The sequence below is a fragment of the Ochlerotatus camptorhynchus genome, unplaced genomic scaffold (genome assembly GCF_037179485.1).
Source record: "Ochlerotatus camptorhynchus isolate MF236.1 unplaced genomic scaffold, CSIRO-AGI_Acam_v1.1 ptg000631l, whole genome shotgun sequence".
In the NCBI taxonomy this organism is placed as follows: domain Eukaryota; kingdom Metazoa; phylum Arthropoda; class Insecta; order Diptera; family Culicidae; genus Ochlerotatus; species Ochlerotatus camptorhynchus.
Window position 1 is genome coordinate 499,820 of NW_027041110.1, and position 22,862 is coordinate 522,681.

Below are 22,862 nucleotides of genomic sequence, written 5' to 3' on the forward strand. Positions count from 1 at the left end.
TCAGACAAGCAATTTTGTCAGGGTCTTACTAAAAGAAACTTTCAGTTCTCGGATAAATAGGATATCAGGCAAAATTATCTAAATTCCGGAACTCTGAAACATGATGAAGGTTCTAGGAATTAGAACATTTTCAGAATTTCGGATTTAAAAAAAGTTTTGATACATGATTTTTTTTATAATTTTTATATCCGAGATCATATAAGCTTTCTAGATCCCTTGAAAATTTTTCGGAATGCCAGAACTAGATAAAAAATCCTTAATTTAGAAAATTATTCAGACTATTTTTTGACAGTCGGACAAAAGAAACAACACACAGGACTTTAATATTTTGTATGTCTGAATCTTTGAATTGAATAAAAAAAAATTTAGTGTTTTCAGAAATCTTGTAAACCTAGTATTTCCTACCCGTGTTTCCCGATTTCCGAACATCTCATTTTATTTTCCGGGAAACAGATATTTTTTTTTATATTGCTACATATGGGAAACCATTTCTGGAGTGTCCATTTGGAAAAACATCAGAACAATTCCTGGCAAAAGACAATGGATAATTCTAGCGGAAGGCAGAAACTTCCGAAGGACGTCCTATGTTTTGAGAACCTTCCGGGAACAGTTAGAAAACACTTCCAGAGGCGGCCAGAAAATCTTGAGGAATCGGTTACAACTTTTTGGGTAGTCGAAGATAATTCCAAAAGAAGCTAGAAGAAACTTTCAGTTACAGGGGACGGCCATTGAAGTGAAACATTATAACATGGACAGTGCTCGATGATGATGATGAATCATAAAATTTTTTTATTCAGAAGTTAGGAAAAGGGTCTTAAATGAGATTCTGAAAATTATTTGAAAAAAATTTGCTATTTACTATAAATTCTATGTGATAACCCTCATATATAAATTTTTGATCCCGCTAGTCTGTATCACTTAGTAGTGTTTTACAAATTTATGTCAATTCAAAAGCATTATAATTTCACTGTTTTCTGGCAGATATTTTCAAATTTGGTTATTTCAAACTTTAAGACCACGTAAATTACAATTTAATGTTGTTCTAGGTTCTAGTCAGACGCCATTTTTCAAGACAGGGAACCAGGAACTGAACCGGAAAACCCGGAAATTAATCGAAAGGGAATATCCGGAATATAGCCGGAAACATGATTGAAGCCCTAAAATATGTTTATAATACCTATTTTAATTAAATTCTAATGTATTTTTAAAAATTCAAACTCCGATACCTGGAATATTTCACTTAGAATCTTAAATATTTTTTCATGCTCGAAGTTCTGAACTTGTCCTTAGTTCGGGATACCGGAAATTAAGTATGAGATTTAAAATTAACAACAATGTTCCAGGATTTCGAACATGTGCCAAGACCAAGATCGTGCAAAATATTCTAAAAATACGTCCACTGAAAAGCTAAAAAAATATCTATGTCTTGTGATTTTTTGTTAATTTTCGCAATCTTAAAAAGTTTTGCGATGTCTGGTAGCAATCATTTTAAAATGTTTTATTTTTTTTTATTTTTAGAAGCTTGAAAATGTTTCATGTCATATAATTAGCTAAATGTATCCATGTCTGGGATATTGAATTTGCGTACGGCGTATAGAGGATTCTTACGCGTTTGAGATCTTGGAGATTTTATACCTATCACTGTAACACGTTTCAGAAATTTTCGGTCCCTTAATCTTGAACAGCTTTCTTAGACCAGGATAAATTTGTGACCAATCATAGTCTCAGAATCTTGGAGTCGAACTTCTGTATATGGGATCGTGTTCAATTTTGTATGTTTAAATTAACTAAATTATTTCTTTGGAACTTATCTCAGCATACCTTTGGAAAATCATTAAAGATTTCCGTAGGATAGTTGCAAAATGTATTTATGTATTTATTATTTGTATTATAGTATCTTTAATACATTCGTGACTTGTCCGGGGATGATATTTGAACTAGTGACCTTTAGCATAAGAGTTTCTTTCAGGGTTCCCCTCAAGAATTTAATGATTCTCTCCGGTATTTCTTATTAAGTTTTTCCATAACCGATTCGGAATGCTGCACACTTCAGAAATACCCTCCAGCAAGGGGTAGGTCACTCCGCACACCAGTCTTGGGTCATTTTTTTGTCAGTGTGCCACAAGTGTGCCGATTGTGCCGGTCATAGAGCAAGCTGTGATTGTTTGTAAAATATCCATCGTGGCAACCTGGTATTTCTGACACCTTGAATGTTTTGGTTTGAAATCGCAGGGATAAATCGGATTGAGGATGTCGCGGGAAGTGGCTGGTGTCTGAAATTGTGGTGTTTTGTGTTCATAGGATAATAGAAGTCCTATGTTTTAGGGTTTTAGAATGCCCTCAAAGGCAGACATGAAACCTAGCCTTTCGTGATGTGAAAAGCAACAGTATATCAGCGGCCGGAAAGAGTTAGAATCGGTGGGGAACATTGTTGGAGACCGACTCCGAGAGGATAATGAACAGACTTCGCTAGGTTGTTTGATGTGAGCATTATTTGAATTAAGCGTATTAATGGGGTCTGAATAACTGCATCTTTCTCTTGAGCCCACTCTAGAACCTACATTTCTTATTTAGATCTATAAGTGAACTGCTGGTCTGAGTTTCTCAGCACGTAATGTTGTGAACAACTTCAATGACAGTTGTCCAGCCGTGCTAACATTTTATTTACAACAATTCAATGCCTACGAGATTGTGCCTAAAGTGTGCCGAACTTGTACCGAAGGTATGCTGAAGGTCTCAAACTCCTTGCATGCCCGATCATGCTAGTTATGCAAATGTTTGACACCAGATACAATCAACGAACTAAAACAATCATGAGATTATTGGTCCAGAGATAAATTAAAAATCAATGTCTGCACTTTGTGATAGATGATCTGTAGATCTGTATCCATACCTCTCACATACCTCTTAGAGATAAATCGTTCAACTCAAACCTTTCTCAGGGTAATAATGAGTAAAAATCTAACCAGAATAAGTCGCGTATGATCCAAGAGTGTTAAAGTGACTATAACAAAAAAAAAAATAAGATCTGAACTCCAGGCATTTTTGAAAACCTAATAAATCAAGAAATGATATTATGGGGCTTCAGAAATGCGCAGTGGTCCAGAATACAGATTTAGCTGGAATGGAAGGATATGTTTTGAGCCTGAAATTGAAATTACAGACTAGAAGTCTCTTCTACAAAGTTGTTCCTTATAGCTGGGCCCTCATTTTTATGGCAATGATTTCTAGGGTGGTTCTTATTGTCATTGAAATCAAAATTCTAACTTTTCTAAATGCTAATGTGAATACATTAAGGTATACATTCTTCAGCAAAGTTATAGCTGACTTAATTTCAAGCATCTTTGTTGAAAAAAAAAACTTTTTTGCATCTCTTAAATTGACCGATTAAAAACTTTTTTCTTGAATTGAGTTAGGGCCCAACTAACAATTTTAGCTGCAGACTAGCTTATACAACCGAAAATTGCCTTATGCAGCTAATTTTTGTCTGTATAAGCTGATCTACAGCTAAAATTGTTTGTAAAAAAAAACAGTTGTTTTGCTCTAGTTTTCTTGTTTCAAATTTCTCAGCAAAGGCGTCTTCACATAACTTTTAGATCTTTAGAAGGCGCAAATGCTGCACAGAGCTTGTCGGTATCTTTCGCCAATCAAGAGTTATTGAAGTTTTTCTACTAAAAATATGCCCTTTTCAAATGTTAATATCTCTGGTTTGGGCAAACAAAAAAAAATATGCCCTTTTCGAATGTTAATATCTCTGGTTGGGGCAAACAAAAAAAAATATGACGTTTGCAAGGGTTTATGTTATTCTCAATAATATGAAAAAATAGAGGTATGTTGTGTTTTAAACTCGTATAAAATCAATTTGAATGTATTCATATTTTTTACTATAATTGGGTATATCTTTTTTTATTAGAAGAGATACAGGCAACAATTTTTGCTGCACACATTTGTTTTAAAGAGTTTTAAAAGTCTTTAGAAGATGACTTTCATAAAAAATTTGAAATAAAAAAGTTATTGCTAAAAACTATTTGTTTTTTTCAGGAACACCCTAAGTCAACTCCGAAAAATTACTCTAAAACGCGAACGTTAAGAGATAGAAAAAAAAGCTTGAATTTAACTCAGCTACAACTTTTTTAAGCGTGTCTTTATTCTGTTAAACAAAAAAGTTAGTTCTTAAAAATCCTCTAATTTGAGGACAACCCTGACGTTCGCAAACACCAAAAGAAGGGAATTGTTAAGCACAAAAACTTCTCCCAAGACACTAAATGTCCAAATATTGAAACAAATGTACCAGCACATTTTATATATTTTTTTCATTAGAGTGGTCCTATGAAACAGGCAATAACATATAAGACATAGTTAATAAGCACTCATTGTAATTGGTCTACGATTGATTGACGACATAAATAAATAATTAAAAACTATATTTTGCCATTAACTTTTTTTATAATTTCAAGAGCACACAACTCGCGATCTACGAGGTTTGTAAATCTGAAAATTTCAGAAGTTGCATGCTTCTTCGCAGCAAACAACAAGTAGCAGTTTCAGCTCTTTGCTTTTATACGAATTCATGATTCCATCGGGTTTTGGATATCTAGATGATCAACATGTTAATGTAAATCACATCTCATATTTTTTTCTACAAAGAAGACGTATTGTAGAACAATTCTGCGGAAAATAATTTATGATTATCTATAAACGATTATTTTTGAACACTTTTTTTGTTTCAAGCAGGGGTGATGTTTGGGTTGTTTTTTTTTCAAATAACCGAAAATTGAAATTTTTTATTTGAATGGACACTCTGCATTCCTTTTAAAATATTTCTCAGAAATCTCTTAGTATGCCCTGTTGAATTTAGAAACTATTTTTCCAAAATTTCATTGGATATCACCTCTTAATTACTTGGGCATTTTGTGTGTATAGCATTGTGTAGAACAAATGTCTGCTCATAAATTTTCTTTAGAATCACAGGAAAGAACAACATTATTTTCTTGGGTTTCGTTATTTTTAGAAACATTAAAATGTAAAAACTTTCGTCGGTGGCCGTATGCTTCGCGATAAGAAAAGTGTCAAAATTGTTTCCATATCATCATTAAGTTTTTCGAAATTCCTTCAGAGTTGCTTTAGAATTCCCTAGAATTTGACTAATAATCCCGATTATAGAATATGCAGAACTATCTTGAAATTCATGTTCAATTATCCTCTAAACTCATTTGGCATTCTCATCAACATTTTCCAGAGAATTCTCCAATGTTTCCGAATTTTAAAATTTGATCTTAGTTCAAGATTTATGTCTGAGCACTTGAGAATAACGCCATATTTAAAATGTAAGTTTTCATCGAAATAAACAAAAATTATCGTAGTGTTTATTTTTTTACAGAATTTCCAAAGTAATATCTACAACTTTGCTGAAGACACCGTATCAATCGAACAAACCGTTGTGACAATATTTATATTTTAACTCATTAGTACAGTTTTTAAACAGGTCCTGTTGCAAAAGTAGTCGTGACCCAAAATGATGAATTGATAACATAAAATGACATTTATTTGGCGCAAGAACTGTGTGCTTGAATGCTTTTTCTGCCAACCAATGCACAATCCGATGCTCTATGTCCAGAGAAATTGAGAAAATATTCAACCCGAAAAATTACCTCGACCGAACCGGGAATCGATCCCGCCACCTCCAGCATGGTAATACTGTGTCTTTACTAACTAGACTATCTGAGGCCTCATTTCAGCTGTCCTACGCTGGCTTATTTTTCCATCTATCCATCGATCTATGGTTTTTTAATCTTTGAAACGGCACCCAATCTCATCATTTGGCTGAAGCTATTCTCTCAGCCCCGTTCTTTCTACAATTTATTCATGGTCTTCTGGGTCATGACCGGGGCCTGCGTTACAGGAAAAACCAATTATCTCAACGAAATATATCTGCATCTTCCATTCGCTCAGTTTGTCTCACCAAGGACACTTAACGCCTCCAGCTCCCGTGGAATGCGTAGATGCTTACAAATGAAATTTTCTTCACATTTTACCTACATACAACAACGACAAAAAATTACGCCTCGTAAAAAGGACGAACACGACCAAAATTGAATTAGCCGAAACCGTCAGCATGTCCACCTTTAGGACAGATTTGGCTGATAGAAAATGTGCGCTGCCATGCCTGGAGGTACAATACAAGCCAATAAAGCAAAAACGTCGCCATAACATTAATAGTCCTTTTTGTGTGTTGTAGCCGAAATACAGCTGCAAAGTGGCTTTCTGGTGAGCTCATTATCGACGCAGCAGTTTTTCCCGGTTTATCACATCACCGAACATGAAAGGACAATAGAGCGTGAAGAAGGATCAATAGTCTGGAAAACATAATTCGGGGTTAAATTTAGCGAATAACATTTTCCAAACTCCGGGTTGAATATCAAATATTTTGAATAATAACCGCATCATATAGTTTGAACACACACACACATTTTTCCATCAAACCTAATTAAAAATAACTTTTCAAACGAAACAAGTGCTCACAAAAAAATAGCACCCTTACATCTTTGTGTTCGGTAGGATAAGAACATCCAGGTACAACAACTATGTCCTATGTTAATGACGGGCGTCGCCGGTGTCGGATTTGGCGCGGATAATGGGAAAAGCAAACAGACCAAGTAGAAAGAAAAACTTGAATGTGTCTTGGATTTTGCGCAACCGTGGAACTACAGGAATCCCCTAAAGAGCGCGGTGAGTGGTGTCGCCCACCCACCGCAATTTCTCGGCTTTCCTCTATGAAATTGCTGTGATATTTTGTATGTGGTTAGTGTCAAGCATAAACTTGTCACCTACGGAAAATCAGCTCAATTGGTTAGACCGCGCTATTGGGGGGATTCCTGTAGGTCGGAAAAGTTGGTCAGTGAAATAAAATGTAATTTGATTCCGTTTGTCCACCGGATCCTAATACACACACAATCTCGGACCTTAACGAGCCTACATAGTTGTAGAACCGGTAATCAATGTTGGTACTACCGGTCGCTCGTGGGAATGCACGTGGAATTTTATTTTTCGCTACAGATGAGTCGAGAGCAGCGTTGCCAGTATTCCAGATTTATCTGGATTTTCCAGATTTTTAGTCGTCTTGCCAGATACACAGACAGACCACGCATGTTTCCAGATTTTTTAAATATGTTCCAGATTTTCCCAGATTTTTTAACATGATGCTTTAAAAATATCACTGCAAATGATTTACCCTCTAATAAAAAAAATCTAACTTGCTACTTTAATCAAAGATGAATACTAAGATGAAACTGTCGGAAGAAAAACTTTCTATTTTAGTGTCTTCTTTCACGGTCCCTTTCATCCAATGAGAACCCCCCCAACTGCCCCCTCGGAAGAGATGAAATTTTGCGCTCATTTTTATCAAAACAATCACACCAAAATCAGAGATGTCCCATTTTTTAATTACTCGATTAACAACTAATCGATTATTTTTTGTTCGCTGTGCTGCCATTTTTATACCAATGAGAGTGCAGCACATGTTTGAAACGATCGGTGATGATCCTGTGGTGATGTTAATGCTTATATCGGCATGATGTAACCGATTATAAATAGTTTACTTTTCGGTTCGTTAATCGATTAAACGATTATTCGAATGAAAATCGGACATCACTAGATGAATGCGAAACGTCATTTCAAATATAAGAACCGTTCATAAATAATGATACAATTTGAAAGGGGCCGGGGCTAATCACAAATTACGTCTCCATGGTAACTGAAATAAACACGAGTGTTCACCGGTTGCTTTAATTATTAAAGGCCATCAACGATGGACATTATTGGAAGTTTAAGGTAATTCTGAAAATATTTCACAGTGTGTGAGGCGAATTCCTTGTGAAATCAAAGGAGAACTTCAAGCTAATTCTGAGTGGAGTTCAATCCATCTTTGTGGGCTTCGTGGTCGTGCGGCGTCACCCGTCGTTCAGGCGTATTGTGAGTGCCACGAAGTAAGGGTTCGATTCCTGCTCCAGCCGGTGCAAATTTTGGCAACCTGAAAATTTCCCTACTGGTCTACTGGGTGTGGTGTGTTGTCCGTTGTCTAGTGTTAAATACTCAGTCTGTGCAACCTCTGGTTGAAAACGGTATCCAAATGTCTTGTCAACTCTGATAACAATTGCATGGAGATTTTCTGAATATAGGAAATACAATCCAAAAGAAAAAAAATATGATGAAACATAAGGAGTATGCTGATACGAATTGTCAGAATAATTTGAATGGAATTCTGTCACATTTAATGCAATTTTAAAACTGCTGCGTAACGTATATATACACTTTTTGGGCACACTGTGTCAATACGGCAATGCTAACAAGTTATTTTCTTTATATAATTTATTTAAACATGTAATTAATAACCATTCTAGTTGTTTAAATGAATTCCAGATGATCATACTGACCGATTTTTACGGGAAATTGGCACATCACTTTGATTTCAATAGCATTATGTTAAAATCAGAATTTTTTGGAGCATTCCAGATTTTTCCAGATTTTAAATTTTAACTGGTCCAGATTTTTCTGAAAATGACCTGGCAACGCTGGTCGAGAGTCAAGTTTTTTGTTCGTTTCCTTCCCTGAGCTGACACTCTTCTAAGCAAGTATGTGTGCATGTGCGGGAGGTATTCTTTGTAATATGGTACACGTGGCACAGTAGTGGTTCTCGTCCACAACTTTTCCAGCACTTTAGCTGATGGAAAACTACGGAAGCTGAAAACTGCTTAAGGGGTGATGATTAAAGAAGTTTCGTAAGAGGAACAATGATGAAATGCACACTCGTGGTATTGTTTTTAATTTGTTTTACAAAGCTTTGAGGTATATGCTATTGGTTGGAGCTTCAATATTGTTGGCACACAAAAAAATGTAATTTGCTGAAATGTGCGTGGTGAGCAGTTCCACACAAAATGACGAATCGGGATAACGAGACCTGCTCCGATTTTCATGAAACTTGACACTTGACATAATTGTGTGTTATGGGCAATCATTCACATTTTAGTAGAAATTCGGACATTTTAGATCTTGTATTTTTTTTTTCTTCAAAATATAGTGTCCTTGTCATTTTTTAATAAATTGTAGCACGAAAACGTAACTTCTGATCGACATGCTTTTTGAGACAAAGTTGTAGAGAAAACTGAAGTATTTCTCGAAAAAAAATCACGGTATTAATTTTTTCAATAAATTTGATGAAAAATGTCAAAGAGGCTATTTTGAAAAAAATTGTCGAATTTTAACAAAAATGTGAATGATTGCCCATCATGCAAAGTTCCATGCAAATCGGAGAAGGTCGAGCCAATTTTGTTTTTGCCACCCAAGAAGCTGATTCGCATTTTTGCAATATAAGACTGATACACGGCTAACATAGGGCATGCTAAGCTTTATATTAGCCGCACTGGTTACTGGTTTGAAAGGAGCAAGACGGCCTCTGGTCATGGAGGTTGAGAAAATATGTGTTGTTTTCAATTTATCTTATTTTTTTGCGGCTAAAAATAATTTTCATTTTAGGTTCAATCATAAAGTTTAGTTCTGAACTTCTGATTTAATTTTATAAGTTGCTCTGCTAATATATCTGAGCTTGTTGGTAATTGTTTAGTTGAGGTAAAAGATCTCTCAGGAAATTAGCTTTGATAATTTGCAAATTAAGGTCATTGAGGACATCGGTAACCGAACATTGAAAGTAATGTTCTTACAAAATTTGATTTTGTAGCATTGAAGTCTACATTGAAGCCAAATGTAGGCATCATGCTTCATGGATGTTTCCGATTTTTTTTACTGATTTTTACTGTTTTTATGTAGCATTGAAACAGAGAGAATAAACGCAACGCAACTCGGGGGCAAATTGATCATAATAAATAAATTTGACAAACTTATATTATTAAAATCAATAGGCTATGATGATGCTATTGTTACGCATGATTACTTATTATATTGAGTGTTTAGTTTAGTTTGTGGACATTTTTTTTAATCTCAAATTGGAAAATATAGATATTGGGGAAATTGATTGCGAGTTACTTTCTATGCAGTGCTGGTCACTTTTTAGTGACTTGGTCACTATTTTGAAGCCAGTCACTAAAATGTCTCTTTTTACTCCAAAAAGTCACTAAAGTCACTATTTTCCTAAAAATAGTCACTAAAGTCACTTTTTCACTACTAAAATAGCTAGTGAAATTAAAAATATCAACAAAATGTTTAAATTGGGTACATGGCACTAAGAAAGTCTACATCAGTTTTAACAAAGTATACATATCTGTTAAAAAATTGAAAATTTTAACCAGGGTGACCAGTGAACCGCAAAACTTTAGAACACCAGGAAAACTATTGGGAAATGCCTTCAATTTCGATTAAAAATCGGGGAAATATATACCTTCTTTCCCAAAAAATAAATTGTAAACCTTGGAAACTTCCCTTGTATTTGTCTGTAATAGATTTTCAAAAGTCTTTCAAGGATGATTAAAAACTTTAAAAAATCCAAAGTAAATTTGAGTGAATTTAAAGGATTCTAGGACCAAGATATATCAGAGTTGAGTACCAAAGTACAGACTACGAAAGTCTTATGTAAAATTAAGTGCTCTGAGGACCGATTTCTTCATCTCCGCTTAAATCTTAAGCCAGGCTGGCTTAACACATACTAGCGTCACTTTTGATTACTGTTTGAATTATTAGAGGCGCAAAATTTAGCTCCGAAACAATTTTGGAAATAATTCCAATATAATTCAGAGTGAATTTTAACGAGAATTCTGAGAATAATGATTGGATGAGGATTCTATGTCCAAATCTAATAAGATTTCAACATTAGTTATGAAATTATGCTTAAGGGAGTTCTGATGAAAATTCCATGAAAATCCCGTGAACTCCAAAGATGGTCTCTGCGGATAGTTCTAAACGAATTCTGGGGTAATTTCTGAAGATACTTCCAAGAGAATTCTTAAGAGTTCGAAATAAATTCCGAGAAGAATTCCAATGGAATCGAATTTTGAGGGTTCAATCTCAAAGGAATTCTGAGAAGATTTTCAAAGTTATGCTGTGATGGATTTTTGTTTTGAGAATTCTGAGGAAATACTATGGGAATTCTAAGGAGAATACGAATTGAATTTCCAATTGAATGCAGGGGAGAAGTTCAAGACTATTCTAAGCAGAAATTTATTCTGAGGTCAATTGCATGGAAATTCTAAAGAGAATTCAAATAAATTTAAAATTAATTTATGGAAGGAGCCTTCAGGGAGTTCCTAGAAGAATCAATAAAAAACGAAAATAATCTACTTTGACTAATCATGTGTTATTTTTTTTTTCTTTTTTTTTATTATAGTCACTTAAATACTCTTGGGTTATTCGTGACTTGTCCGGGAGTGAGATTTGAACTCGTGACTTTGGCGTGAGAGGTATGGATGTTAACCACTACGCCGGGTTCGCCCGCTCATGTGTTATTACTTCATGCGTGAATTTAACGATTTACATAGTCGGAGATGCTTTACGTCAAATATAAGACTTAAAGTGGAGAGTTTTATACGATAGATGAGGAGATTACATTATAGAGTTGATAGTTCCGTTATAGTACGGCAGTGAGAAAATTGTATGTACAAAAGTAGAAAGCGAGCAAAGGACAATTTTGAGAAAGGTACGAAACGGGTAGTTGTTTACGTCAGATGGCGACTTGAGCGTGAAACAATCGATAGAACTGTTTCCGCACATCGGAGGTACATAAGCAAATCGGCGATCATCCCTTTTGCCAATGGTAGCAGGGGGAAACACCCCTCACCATCCCTCATTAACGGATGAGCTTGGTAAAGGAGATGCTCTACCCGATTCGTACCTTCCTCAAAATTGTTCTTTGTTCGCATTCTACTTTCTGTATACAAATTTCATACTGCCGTACTATATTGGAACTACCAACTCTTTACTTTCATCTCCTCATCTATCGTATAAAATGTTCGCTCTAATTCTGATATTTGATGTTGAGCATTTACAACTACGATAATAACGATATAACAAGAATTTTGTTGATTGTTCTGCAAAGAATTTCAAGAATGCAATTTTATTTTTGTAAAAGCTTATTTGCCTCTAAGTTTAAGAGAAGGGAATTATTCTAAAAAAGCTCTTGAGATCATTCTGAAGAAATTCTATGAAAAGTTCTTAGCGAATTATCAACGTTGTCTACCTAGATATATCCAAAATTTAAAGATTTCAAACGCAGAATCAAATTCAAGATCATAAGAAAAAATGGGAATTACTATTTGCTAGTCATCATGTATAACGTAAGCAAATGTAAATTATTCAAATCACTTCAAATGCTCTTCACAGGAGATTCCGTTGTGAAATTCGATTAAATTAGAGGAATTTATGAACTTTGATTTTAAGTTCCATGACATAAAAAGTTTATTTCAATATCAAACCGTTATTGAATTTTTAAGTTACCATATAAATGGTTACTTATTTAGTATTTACAAGTCACTATTTGGTCACTATTTCCGTAATTTAAGTCACTAAAGTCACTACTATTATATCGCATCAGCACTACCAGCCCTGCTATGAGATATTTTTTGTTAAATTTAGGTTCCCTTAATCCTTGTACGAAATGTATTTTCGGGAGATATTATGGACTTTTATTAAAATGCAGTTGCGCCAAAATGTAGGCATTTTTTTATTTCACTGTTAATTATCCAGAAAACCTTTAATTTCTAACATTGGAAACATTTTACCATAATAAAAAAATAGATTATTTGACACTTAGTTCAATGAAAAATTTTACTTTCAAGTTAAGGACAGCAACCGTTCCAACCCTATGATTTGTATGTTTGAAAACTGAATGCTTTTGAACCTCAATTAAATAGGTTTAAAAAATATGAATATGTCTTTTTTTTTGTAAAGACTCGTCAAAGCTACCATGAGTCTCATATGTGGAATTTGAGTAGTGGCAGCTTGCCAAGTCCGGCCAAAATAGGTAATCCATCTCATGCTGCTCCAGAAAAGTCTCTTCCCTAGGCACTTCTCCTGGTATATTGGCTGGTTCATGGTTGGCTGGAAGAAGACAAGGATTTTACATTCTTTCGGGGCACTCTGCGAGGTATAAAATTCTTGCCCAGGAATTTGATCAAAAACTGCAAGGAGTGGATGGACCAGGATTTTCGTTTCGAGCGTTCAGATTTTTTCGTGGTCATCATTTATATTGCAAAAATTTGCATTTTATGAGCTTTTGCAAATAAATAAAATCAAGATATACAGTTTCAGTTACAGAGTTTCACACGTCATTTCATTTTATAAAAAAATTATGAAGACGCCATTTTGAAAAAAAAAATACAACGTTAATTTTTATTAAAATGTGAATGATTGCCCAGAACATATAATTATGCAAAGTTTTATGCAAATGGGAGAAATTCAAGATTTTCCAATTCTTCATTTGGCCTGAAACTGCTCTATAGTTAATTCGTTAGTAAAGTGTAAATACATTTAATGAGTTATTGTTTTAGTGCCTTTTCAACCATTTTCCCAAGAAAATTGTTTTTTTTTTAGATAAGGGAATTTACGTATTCTCGGCAACCTAAGCAGCGACCTTCTTTCTATAGCCTTTTTCTCTAAGGAACGCACACATATGCAGTATTGGTTTGTTTACAATCTTTTGCTGCCAGCTGCTCTAACAATTTCAGTCGAAAGAATTATCAAAAACTGTTTTGAAACGCTTTTACAAAGCTCCAATCTTCTCTAGTGAGAGCGAGTATTGTCGGCAATCAGTTTTTCTTCGGCAACCGTTCCATTTGAACTGCATGTAAATCTGCTGTTCTATTATCGGCAACTCGAAATCAGCTACAATTTGTAGTGCGTGTGTTTCATTTCAAGAAAACCTTGCTAGATTGCTTTTTTTCAGTGGTAAAAATATAGTCAAATTGAAGCTGAAAGCATAAAGAATCGTTTGCATGCATTCAGCGAAGTGTTTTCGTAAGAAAATCCAGTGAAAATAGTGCTTCAATTTGTGTTGCCGAAAATAGTCTGGCATGCCGAAGCCGTCATTTCCCCTATTTGGAAAATGTGTAAATCATACTATATATAAACTCTTTACGACATCAAAGGTAAAACAAAAACCAAGAACCATTGCTTCCTATTCGAAAATAGTGTAGAGATTAACTCTTCGGGCACCACACTGAAAATGGAGTCGACATTTTTTTTCAAAATGATGTATCTCAGTCACTATTTATCCGTTTTCAAATGTTTTAATACCGTTGGATAGGTCACATCCTAATCTTTTCATTAGCTTGTTATTCACGCTCCCTGATTGTGTCATAGCTTCATAAAATCAGGATTACCAAATTATAACAAAATTTTCGGAAGGTCATTATTCATTCTGTAGGGCAATTAAAAATGTGTGCATGGTGCATTCTATTAGATACTTTTATAGGCTTTCAGGAAAAAAATATAAAAGGACAAACCGATCAACTTCAACTTGCTGAAACGACATGTCTACAGGGTGCCTTCCATTCATTTTGACTTAAAAAATGTTTTATGAAATTATAGAATAATAGGATATTATGATGACATTTTGTATGTGTAAGTAATAAGAAAAGATTGTAAAGTTTGTGTTTCACACATCAAACCTGCAAATTTAGCTTTGACAGAGTCACAATGAACGTTTTTCTGATCGCCTCTTCGCGAAGAGTGAAGAGCGAAGAGTGGGTGAGGTAAATTACAAAATCGCTTATTGCGACTCTCATGTAGCAAAATTGGCAGGTATTATGTGTCAAACACAAACTTAACAATCTTTTCTTGTTGTTTACGTAATCAAAATATTTTCAAAATGTTTTATTATTCCATAATTTCTTAAAACATTTTTTTAGTCAAAATGAATGGAAGGCACCCTGCATGTCTACCGACTCGACAAAAACTGAAAAACCAAAAGATTGATTAACTATCAAACTCGTCATCGTGTGCTATGCTCAATCAAACCATCAAAAAGGAAAATTAATACCCTTTCCAACAAGATAACAACATCAAAAATACATGAAAATTTACCGAAGATATTACAAAAATAGTGAAAAGTGTGATTTAGGTCGAAGAGTTAAATATAATTATTATATTCTACTATCTTAGTTACATTATCATTATCAAAGATACTCCGTTTTGCGGTACTTAAATTTATAATGTATTCTCGTTTCATTTTTCTCCACTGAAATCTAGTTCTCACCTCTTCGTGTTCAGCGTTGGAAAATTTCGCGAGATTTTATCAACACCGTCAATGAGTTCAATTTACTCATAAATCGTAAAAAGTGCAGGTACTCAGCGATGAATAAATTTGCCTCATGTCATGTGGAAAACCTAAAAAATCTGCCGGAAAATGAGGAAAATTTACGAATACGACGAAGTAGTACCAATAGACTGAATGAATCCGATCTTGACTTTTCTCATATTCGGGATTTTTCCTGGAAAAACTCATGAAAATTTACTCAGCATTGCAGTTCCTGTACTTTCTGCAATTTATGGGTAAACTGAACTCAAATTTTGGTCGATCTCATTGACCGTGAAGCTCACAAAAGGAAAAGTTCGCGAGTCATTGTGAGATTGATTAGAGACCCGCTTTTTCTCAGTTTTCATACATGGAAAGATAGTACTAGGGTTCCTTTCCCTTTCTCCTACGTCCTTTTCTTCCATTCTGCTCTGTTCAGAAAGTCAGTAATGGATATAGGGCTAGGACAACAGTTAGTGCTCATGTCCCAACCACTCGAGAAAAATGGAGCATCACTTAACCTTTTTAGACTAGATGCTCCCAACATGCCAATCATTTACAAATAACAATACAACGGATCGTACGGTACGAGATGTTCACGGTTCATCTATTTATTGGATTTTGAAACAGACCCCATGCTTCTGAATCATCTTTCCCCTTAAAAGCTGCATCTCTGATGTGCAACATATACCAAATAGACAAGAAACATGATGGATTTATATCTATCATTTTCCAGGATGCTCTAATTAACTGGCTGTGTTGCTGTTAGATAAGATTAGATTAGATTAGAATTTTTCTGTAAGCCAGTCACAAGTGGGACTATATTTTTTACCATGAAGTAATGAAGCATTATATTAGGGCCTGTTCATAAACTACGTAGACAGTTTTTTTGGATTCTTGACCCCCCTCCCCTGTGTAGACAATTGGCCATACAAAAAATTTAAAATTTGTATGGGCAGTGGATAATTGTCAACCCCCCCCCCCCTTTAATCTGTATACGTAGTTTATGTACAGCCCTTTAGGTATTGTTATAAGTGTTCATGGAAATATATGATGCGAGATATCAATCAATTATTGCTTGCTAAAAGAGCTTATCTGCCGATTCAATTAAAACATGACATTTAAAAAACCATCGAACACGTCTCCATTTGACATGAGCAATTTCATATGAAGGAAAAACTTTTCAACAAGATAGAAAACGTCAGAAATCCGTTATACAGTCAACTCTCCCTAATTCGATATTTGTGGCACCATCGAGCTACGGAGTTAAATTCTTGAATTTTGTATGGGAAAAGTAGTCGGAATTGCCTGGATTTCGTAGCATATTTTTGACAAATTTAAGACACACTGCCCCTTCCCTTTTGTTGCTTATTTTACTAAAACTACACGCAAACCAAAAATTTATTACTTTGAACGTATGTTGCATATCCTATCATATATTTCCTATCCTCTGGAGCGAACACTGCAACGAATAATATAAGTTAACCTTGCAGACAATGTAATGATTTTTTTTTATTTTTTTTTATTTCATGTGCTATGATTTTGCCTATACTAACAAGCTTATGCTATTCGTTTTATTTATAACATTGTACAACGACGCACGCAGTTGCCACGATTCACTACAATTCCCGTTCAGCAGAAAAGCATGCGAAATCGAGTTATTGTACTATGAGCGCTTCTTATTTACTGTTTGCCTTTCCAAATCCCGAAGCAAAGAGAGAGCACTGGAGAAAGCACAGATATAATATTTAGAAGTAAGATTCTCTTACAATTATGTAGGAATCATCATCGGAGGATGTTAGTGGAGACCGCATAAACCGAGGATGTGATATACCGAGCAGCGGTCCAATGCAAGAAAATGGGGAAAGAAAAATGTGAAGTGTATTAGTGAGTGAAATTAATCATGTCGACAAAAAAAGGTTGCCGACTCGGGGGACTTTTACCACGAACGTTGTGATTATCAGATCTGTGCTTTCTCCACTGCTATCTCCATGCTTCGGGATATGGATAGGCTAAAAGCAAACAAGAAGCGCTCATTCCTCGCATACTCGACTTCGTTTGCTTTTTCTGCTGGAGAGATTCGGGGCAAGTGTGTGCGTCGTTCTACCATGTTATGTATAAAAATCAAGGCAAATGCTTGCTTCTGTAGGTGAAAGCATGTACAGAACACGGAATAAAAAATAAATAAAAATCATTGCATCGTCTGCAAGGTCAACATTCGCTGCGATGTTCATGAACAGAGGATGATAGGAAATGGAACTAACATTCATTGTAATATTTTTTTTTGCGTATAGTGTAGAGCGCTACTTCGTCGTAATCGCCCATTTCCGTTCTATCGATCAGAAAAGACCAATAATATCAATGACTTCACCGTGCACAAATCAAAAAATAGATTTGTTCCGATGCGTTAGTTCATTAGCTACAACATAAATCCTTTTACAGCGCATTGTATGAATATTTACGCTCATTGTTCTCAAAACAAAAGAAGCGCTCCTAGCGAATCCCCTTTTTCTACGTTTATCCGTTGGACGAAGAAAATCTAATGGCGTTTCAATGCGTTTGGACGGAATTGAAACTCGTAGAACGAATTTAGAATCAAGAAGCAGTATTAGATTTTAAACAATATCTCAACAATTTGTGACTCTTTATCAAATCTAACGGTACGTATGGAAAGGTGAATAAATTTAGAAGTCATCTTTGACAGAAATATTCCATTTTTAGTTAAAACTCGTTCAGAAAATAGAGGTAAAGTGCGCGTTGTGCTTAGTAGGACGGAAATTAGATCAAAAACCCTACATTCCACATCGTTTAGACTCATTTTTCTTGCAATGGACCGCAGCTCGGTTTATCTCATCATCCGTTCATGCGGTCTCCACTAAAATCCTACGATGGTGAATCCCACATTATGGAAGCAAATCTAGCATCCTCCGGTTCGGTGTAATTCATGGCTATACCTTATTAAACCCCCCCCCCCCTAAAATGCTACGTCTTAGTAGGAAGAGTATCAAGTTAGGGAGATATCGGGTAAGGAAAAGTTCATTATATATTGAAGAATAGGTGAACAAATTTTGGAGTCCGACAAGTTAAAGAACAATCAGAGTCCCATAATATTGTAAGGTGTAATTATTAACGTGGTGGTAAGCTCCAACCTGCATTATACTCGAATTAAATCCCGATCAAGAATGTCCGGTTGCGTTGATGTCGACAGGAACACGACTCACGACAAACAGGGTCGGTATTAAAAGCAAATCCGTGCTGGAGCTTACCGCCATTATGGTGTCTAAGCTCCAATTTCAGGGAAATGTCCTCAATTTATCAATTCGAACTTTTCCTAAGGCTTGAGTGTCAATAAAGTGCGATCAAGCTAATCCTTAATTCATGAACATATCCTTTAATGCGTCACTTCTGTCATTCGACCACTTATTTTTTGGTTAGTACTCCAATGATCTAATGGGACATTCCTGAACGTCACAACGCTGACTAATGCTTGAACGTGCATCCGGTCGTAGATATACGAATTTATCCACCTATTCATACCCACACATATAAGCACTCACACAAAAAGAGCTGAGTCGTTCCAGAAAAGGAAAACGGAAAAATATTTGCCTTCCCCTATGAGCGTCTACAATGCTGAATATTTTATATCCATCCACAAAAGCGAATCGAATGTTCTCCAACCTCGAGCAAGATGTAATTCGTTCCGTATTCGGGAGACATCCTTTGCCCCGCACCAACAGCCAGGCAGGGTTGTACCTTTCCGTCGAGTTGGATTTTCCATCTCGTTGTCATTTTTCACCGAATTCAGAAGCATGATCTAGATCCGACATGAGAGCGCTCGTGCACTTTTCACCCAAATGGAAAGGAAGCTTACGGTGCAATACTCGGGAGCCTTAAACCACTATTACTCCGGTATGCGTCCAGATCGGCAGCAAGAGGAAGGATATTTACAAGCGCAAACTTTACCCTATGGCATTTCCAACTTTTCCCATTTCGTCATCTCGCCACCACCATACACGTAGGTACCTACGTATGTTCATGCCATGACGCTAATCGAAAAGCTGTCCTCGCGCCATCAACAGAATCAAGAGTCGCAACCGCATTCGAAGTAGTAGTCAGTAGTAGTAGTAGTAGTATGGTATGGGTGGACTCGACAACGGAAGTGGTAGCACGTGACTACGGAAGCTATTCCCGGTTTCACCGTCATCTTCGTCGTCCTCGTTGGGTTGATGATTAGAGAACCAACGTTAAAATATTTAATAGCTTTAGGAGGGACAGGGAAAAGAAACGAGCAAGATGGGTTGAAGATTAAGGACGAATGAAATGGCTGGGAATTTACCACCCGACCCAAATGAATTCCTCCCGAAGGAAAAGGCGACAGTCTTCGTCGTCCAGTATTGCGTTTCAATTAACCTTCCTAACTGCCGGATCAAGCCGGTCGTTGTTTTGTGATAAGGAAAAGTTTCGAGATTGTTGGCGTTAAAAAATCATCCATCATTTACTGTGACACCCCAGAAAAATTTTCTTGTTTAAAATGTCCTCGAATTTTTATATTCGCTTTTCGGTGTTCTATAGGGTTTTGTGTTGCTTTCATCATCGTCGAACGCCCTCGATTGTTTGCATTTAGGTTCACTGTGTAAAACGCAATTTTTCAGACGACAAAGCGGAAAATCTCGTTTCTGAAAGAAAAGAAAAAATCGACCCCCTTAGGCCCGCACGCCTTCACTGTTGTTCTTCTTTTCGCTTCCATCCCCACACAATGCAGGCAGCAAGTGACATACAAAGAAGCAACATTTTTCTTCACTGGATAAAGGAACAAGCTGGCGTAAAATTTTCCCGCAGTTGATGCTTTCGGTAGACTTTTGCTTATCACACATTCACAAACACAACGTCACATTGCCGTCGCCACCGTGTTCGGCGAGACGGCGTGGTTGCTCCTTATGCTATCATGGCTTATCAGCGAAATTGAACAAATCGAGCTGTGCCGTGGTGCGGTATGCGTTCCATCCATCTGATGGGGCAAAAAAGGATATTCGATTCGGAGTACTGGGTTGTTGATGAGGATGAGAGGGAGATTTTTTTTTCGCAACCTTGAACCAATCTGATAGCAGCTCGGTGATACGGAGGGAATCGGAAATGGCACGTAAGCGTTTACAGCAAGCTATCTCCCAGAATGGAGCTTATCTCGGTTGGAACAGATGAGCTGTGTGATCGCTTCAAGGAGGCCTCACTCAAGGATGGAGGAAATATACGATGTACCATTTGGGATTGGCGCTACGGGCTTTGGCGAATGAGGTCAGGCGGAAATGTTGCCGAAAGGAATCCGTTTTACGTTCAGTTTACAAGATTTGGAAATATTCCAACTGGGCAGTGTAAGATTCTCTTACAGTTTTGCATATAGAATAATCTGTAATCAAGCGGCGCCAGTGGTGTACTGGTAAGCGTGACTGTTTCTCACTCCAAAGAGTATAGTAAAGTATAGTATAGTAAAAACTCTGATCACGCCATACGTCGGAAGTGAGTAAGCCGTTGGTCCCCGGTCCATGAGTTGCTGGGTCGATAGGTAGGGTCCAGGTGTGGGAGCTGCCTCCTTGCCGTTGGTAGCTTTGGTACTCAGTATGAAAAACAAGATCGACGGATAAAAAATTAAGAAAAAAATACATCTGTAATCAAGCACTTAACATACTTATTCTGTAATATCGTCGGTTGACTTCTCAAAGTTTTATTTTTTAAATTGATATTATAACTTTGAGAATTACGTTGGTTTGAGGTTTGGGAATCACATTGGTTTTGATTGAATCAGAAAATCATTTTATGATGGTTTTGTATTGAAAATATTGGTTCTGTTTAAAGTAACTGGCCCACTACCCCTCCCATTGGTTAATTTTTGCACCTTCTTGCTGGTGGGCGGGCTTTATTTCATGCTTTATAGTGGAGTGTTGGAGACGGTAGATTTATGGCCGGCGTTGCTGGCTCATGCCGCGATAGAATGGTGCCATGGGCAGGCGATGGGGATTACTAAGCTTCCCCTCTCTGATGAACCACTGCATGAGAGAACCAAAGATCTAGTCTAGCAGTGATAGTATCACACTTGTTACTCCTTTGTTCGAGAGCCGCGTCGTAGTACGCTTACGTATAGGCACTGACGTTGGGTGTGATACTGGCGGGTTTTGCCGCAAATCACTCTTATTTTATTTATTAGATTTAATCAGATTTATTTGGGTTTGCAAGGGAATTATACTATTGAAATATTTCAGAAAGTGCCCAACAGTGCTCCTTCTATTTGCGTGACAATCTTTCATTGTTGTTTTCATTGAAGTATTACTCCGTATATAATGTTGAACACCATTTTTGTTCATGGTATTGTAACTAATCTTATATGTGCTTCATTTTGATTTGGGATAAGAGTTTGAACTATGGGTCGGGATTTCCACTGTGGTTCTATTATGACATTCCCATACGTATTTTTGTGATGCGACATAGTGAAAGCGTGTGAGCATAGTTGTAGCATATAGTGTGGGTGAGCCAGTAGTGGAGGTACTAAGCCAATTTATTAATTAAACAATAAATATATGATGTACACACAATTGTTATACGTCAATCTATAGCTCTCAACCTCTATTTTGATAGAAAAATATTACACTGTAATAAAGTTGCATACAATTTTAGAAAACTCATCCTCCATTAATAGGAACACTGTTCCAGTAGTTGTGGTAGTTGCTAACTTTGGTTCCTATAATAGTGGAATGCATTGGCTTCTTATGAGTTCCACTATTATAGGAACACTACCGCAACTATAGGTGCAAAGAGTGAAAATCTTAAGGAAAATTAATGATTTTCCGTAATTTTTGGGCTAATTTTAGGTTTGAAATATGCAAATATGCTTTATTTTAGGACAGCTACCGATAAAAAATAATCTTATCCGGGTCCTCCACACTATTCCGGCACAACCTTCATACCGTAACTATAGGTACACCATTATTTCTGGAACACCTACCCTACCCTATATATTTTTTAAAAAATCAGCTAGGAAACTAACTTCAAAGTGAAGCATTTTAGTTACTTGAAGGTGTCATCTGGGTCGAACTAAGATATAATAAATATAAGACTAAGTCAAAAGTACTTGAAACGCGTTTAATTTTAGATTACAAGCTTAAGTGCAGCATGGGTTATGATTGATTAGGTGAATTAGAGATTTCAATTATTTATAAAATTAGACTAATGAGATATCATAATTATAAAATGAACTTAAATAAGGAACTTCAGAAAGTCTAATAACATTAAGTAGATTTACAAAAGAATTACGATGCGGGGGTCCGCTAAGGAAGGCAATCAACATTTAAATTTGTAGAATAAATCTTCCTAGTCTTGAACTTTTATAAGAAAACGCAAGCAGACCAATAGCATTAAACAGATTAAAAAGGAGAGGAATAGTTTAGGAAATAAGCCAAATTAGAGGTATGTGAGTTTATTGTACTCGATTACTATATTATTCTCTCAATACGCGAAATCTCTGATATATGCGACTAAAGCACTTGAGTTAACTTATTTCTTCTTGTTCAAGTACTTACATTTTTAAACAGCAATCAAGCAATCAATGTTAATCTATGAACTAAACCCTACGTGACTG

At 36.0% G+C, this 22,862-nt stretch overlaps 1 protein-coding gene across 4 annotated transcripts in view; it reads left to right on the plus strand.

The window, feature by feature from the left end:
- Positions 1–22,862, plus strand: part of nmo (serine/threonine-protein kinase nemo) — a 288,733-nt gene that overhangs the window by 152,574 nt on the left and 113,297 nt on the right. The window lies entirely within an intron of this gene.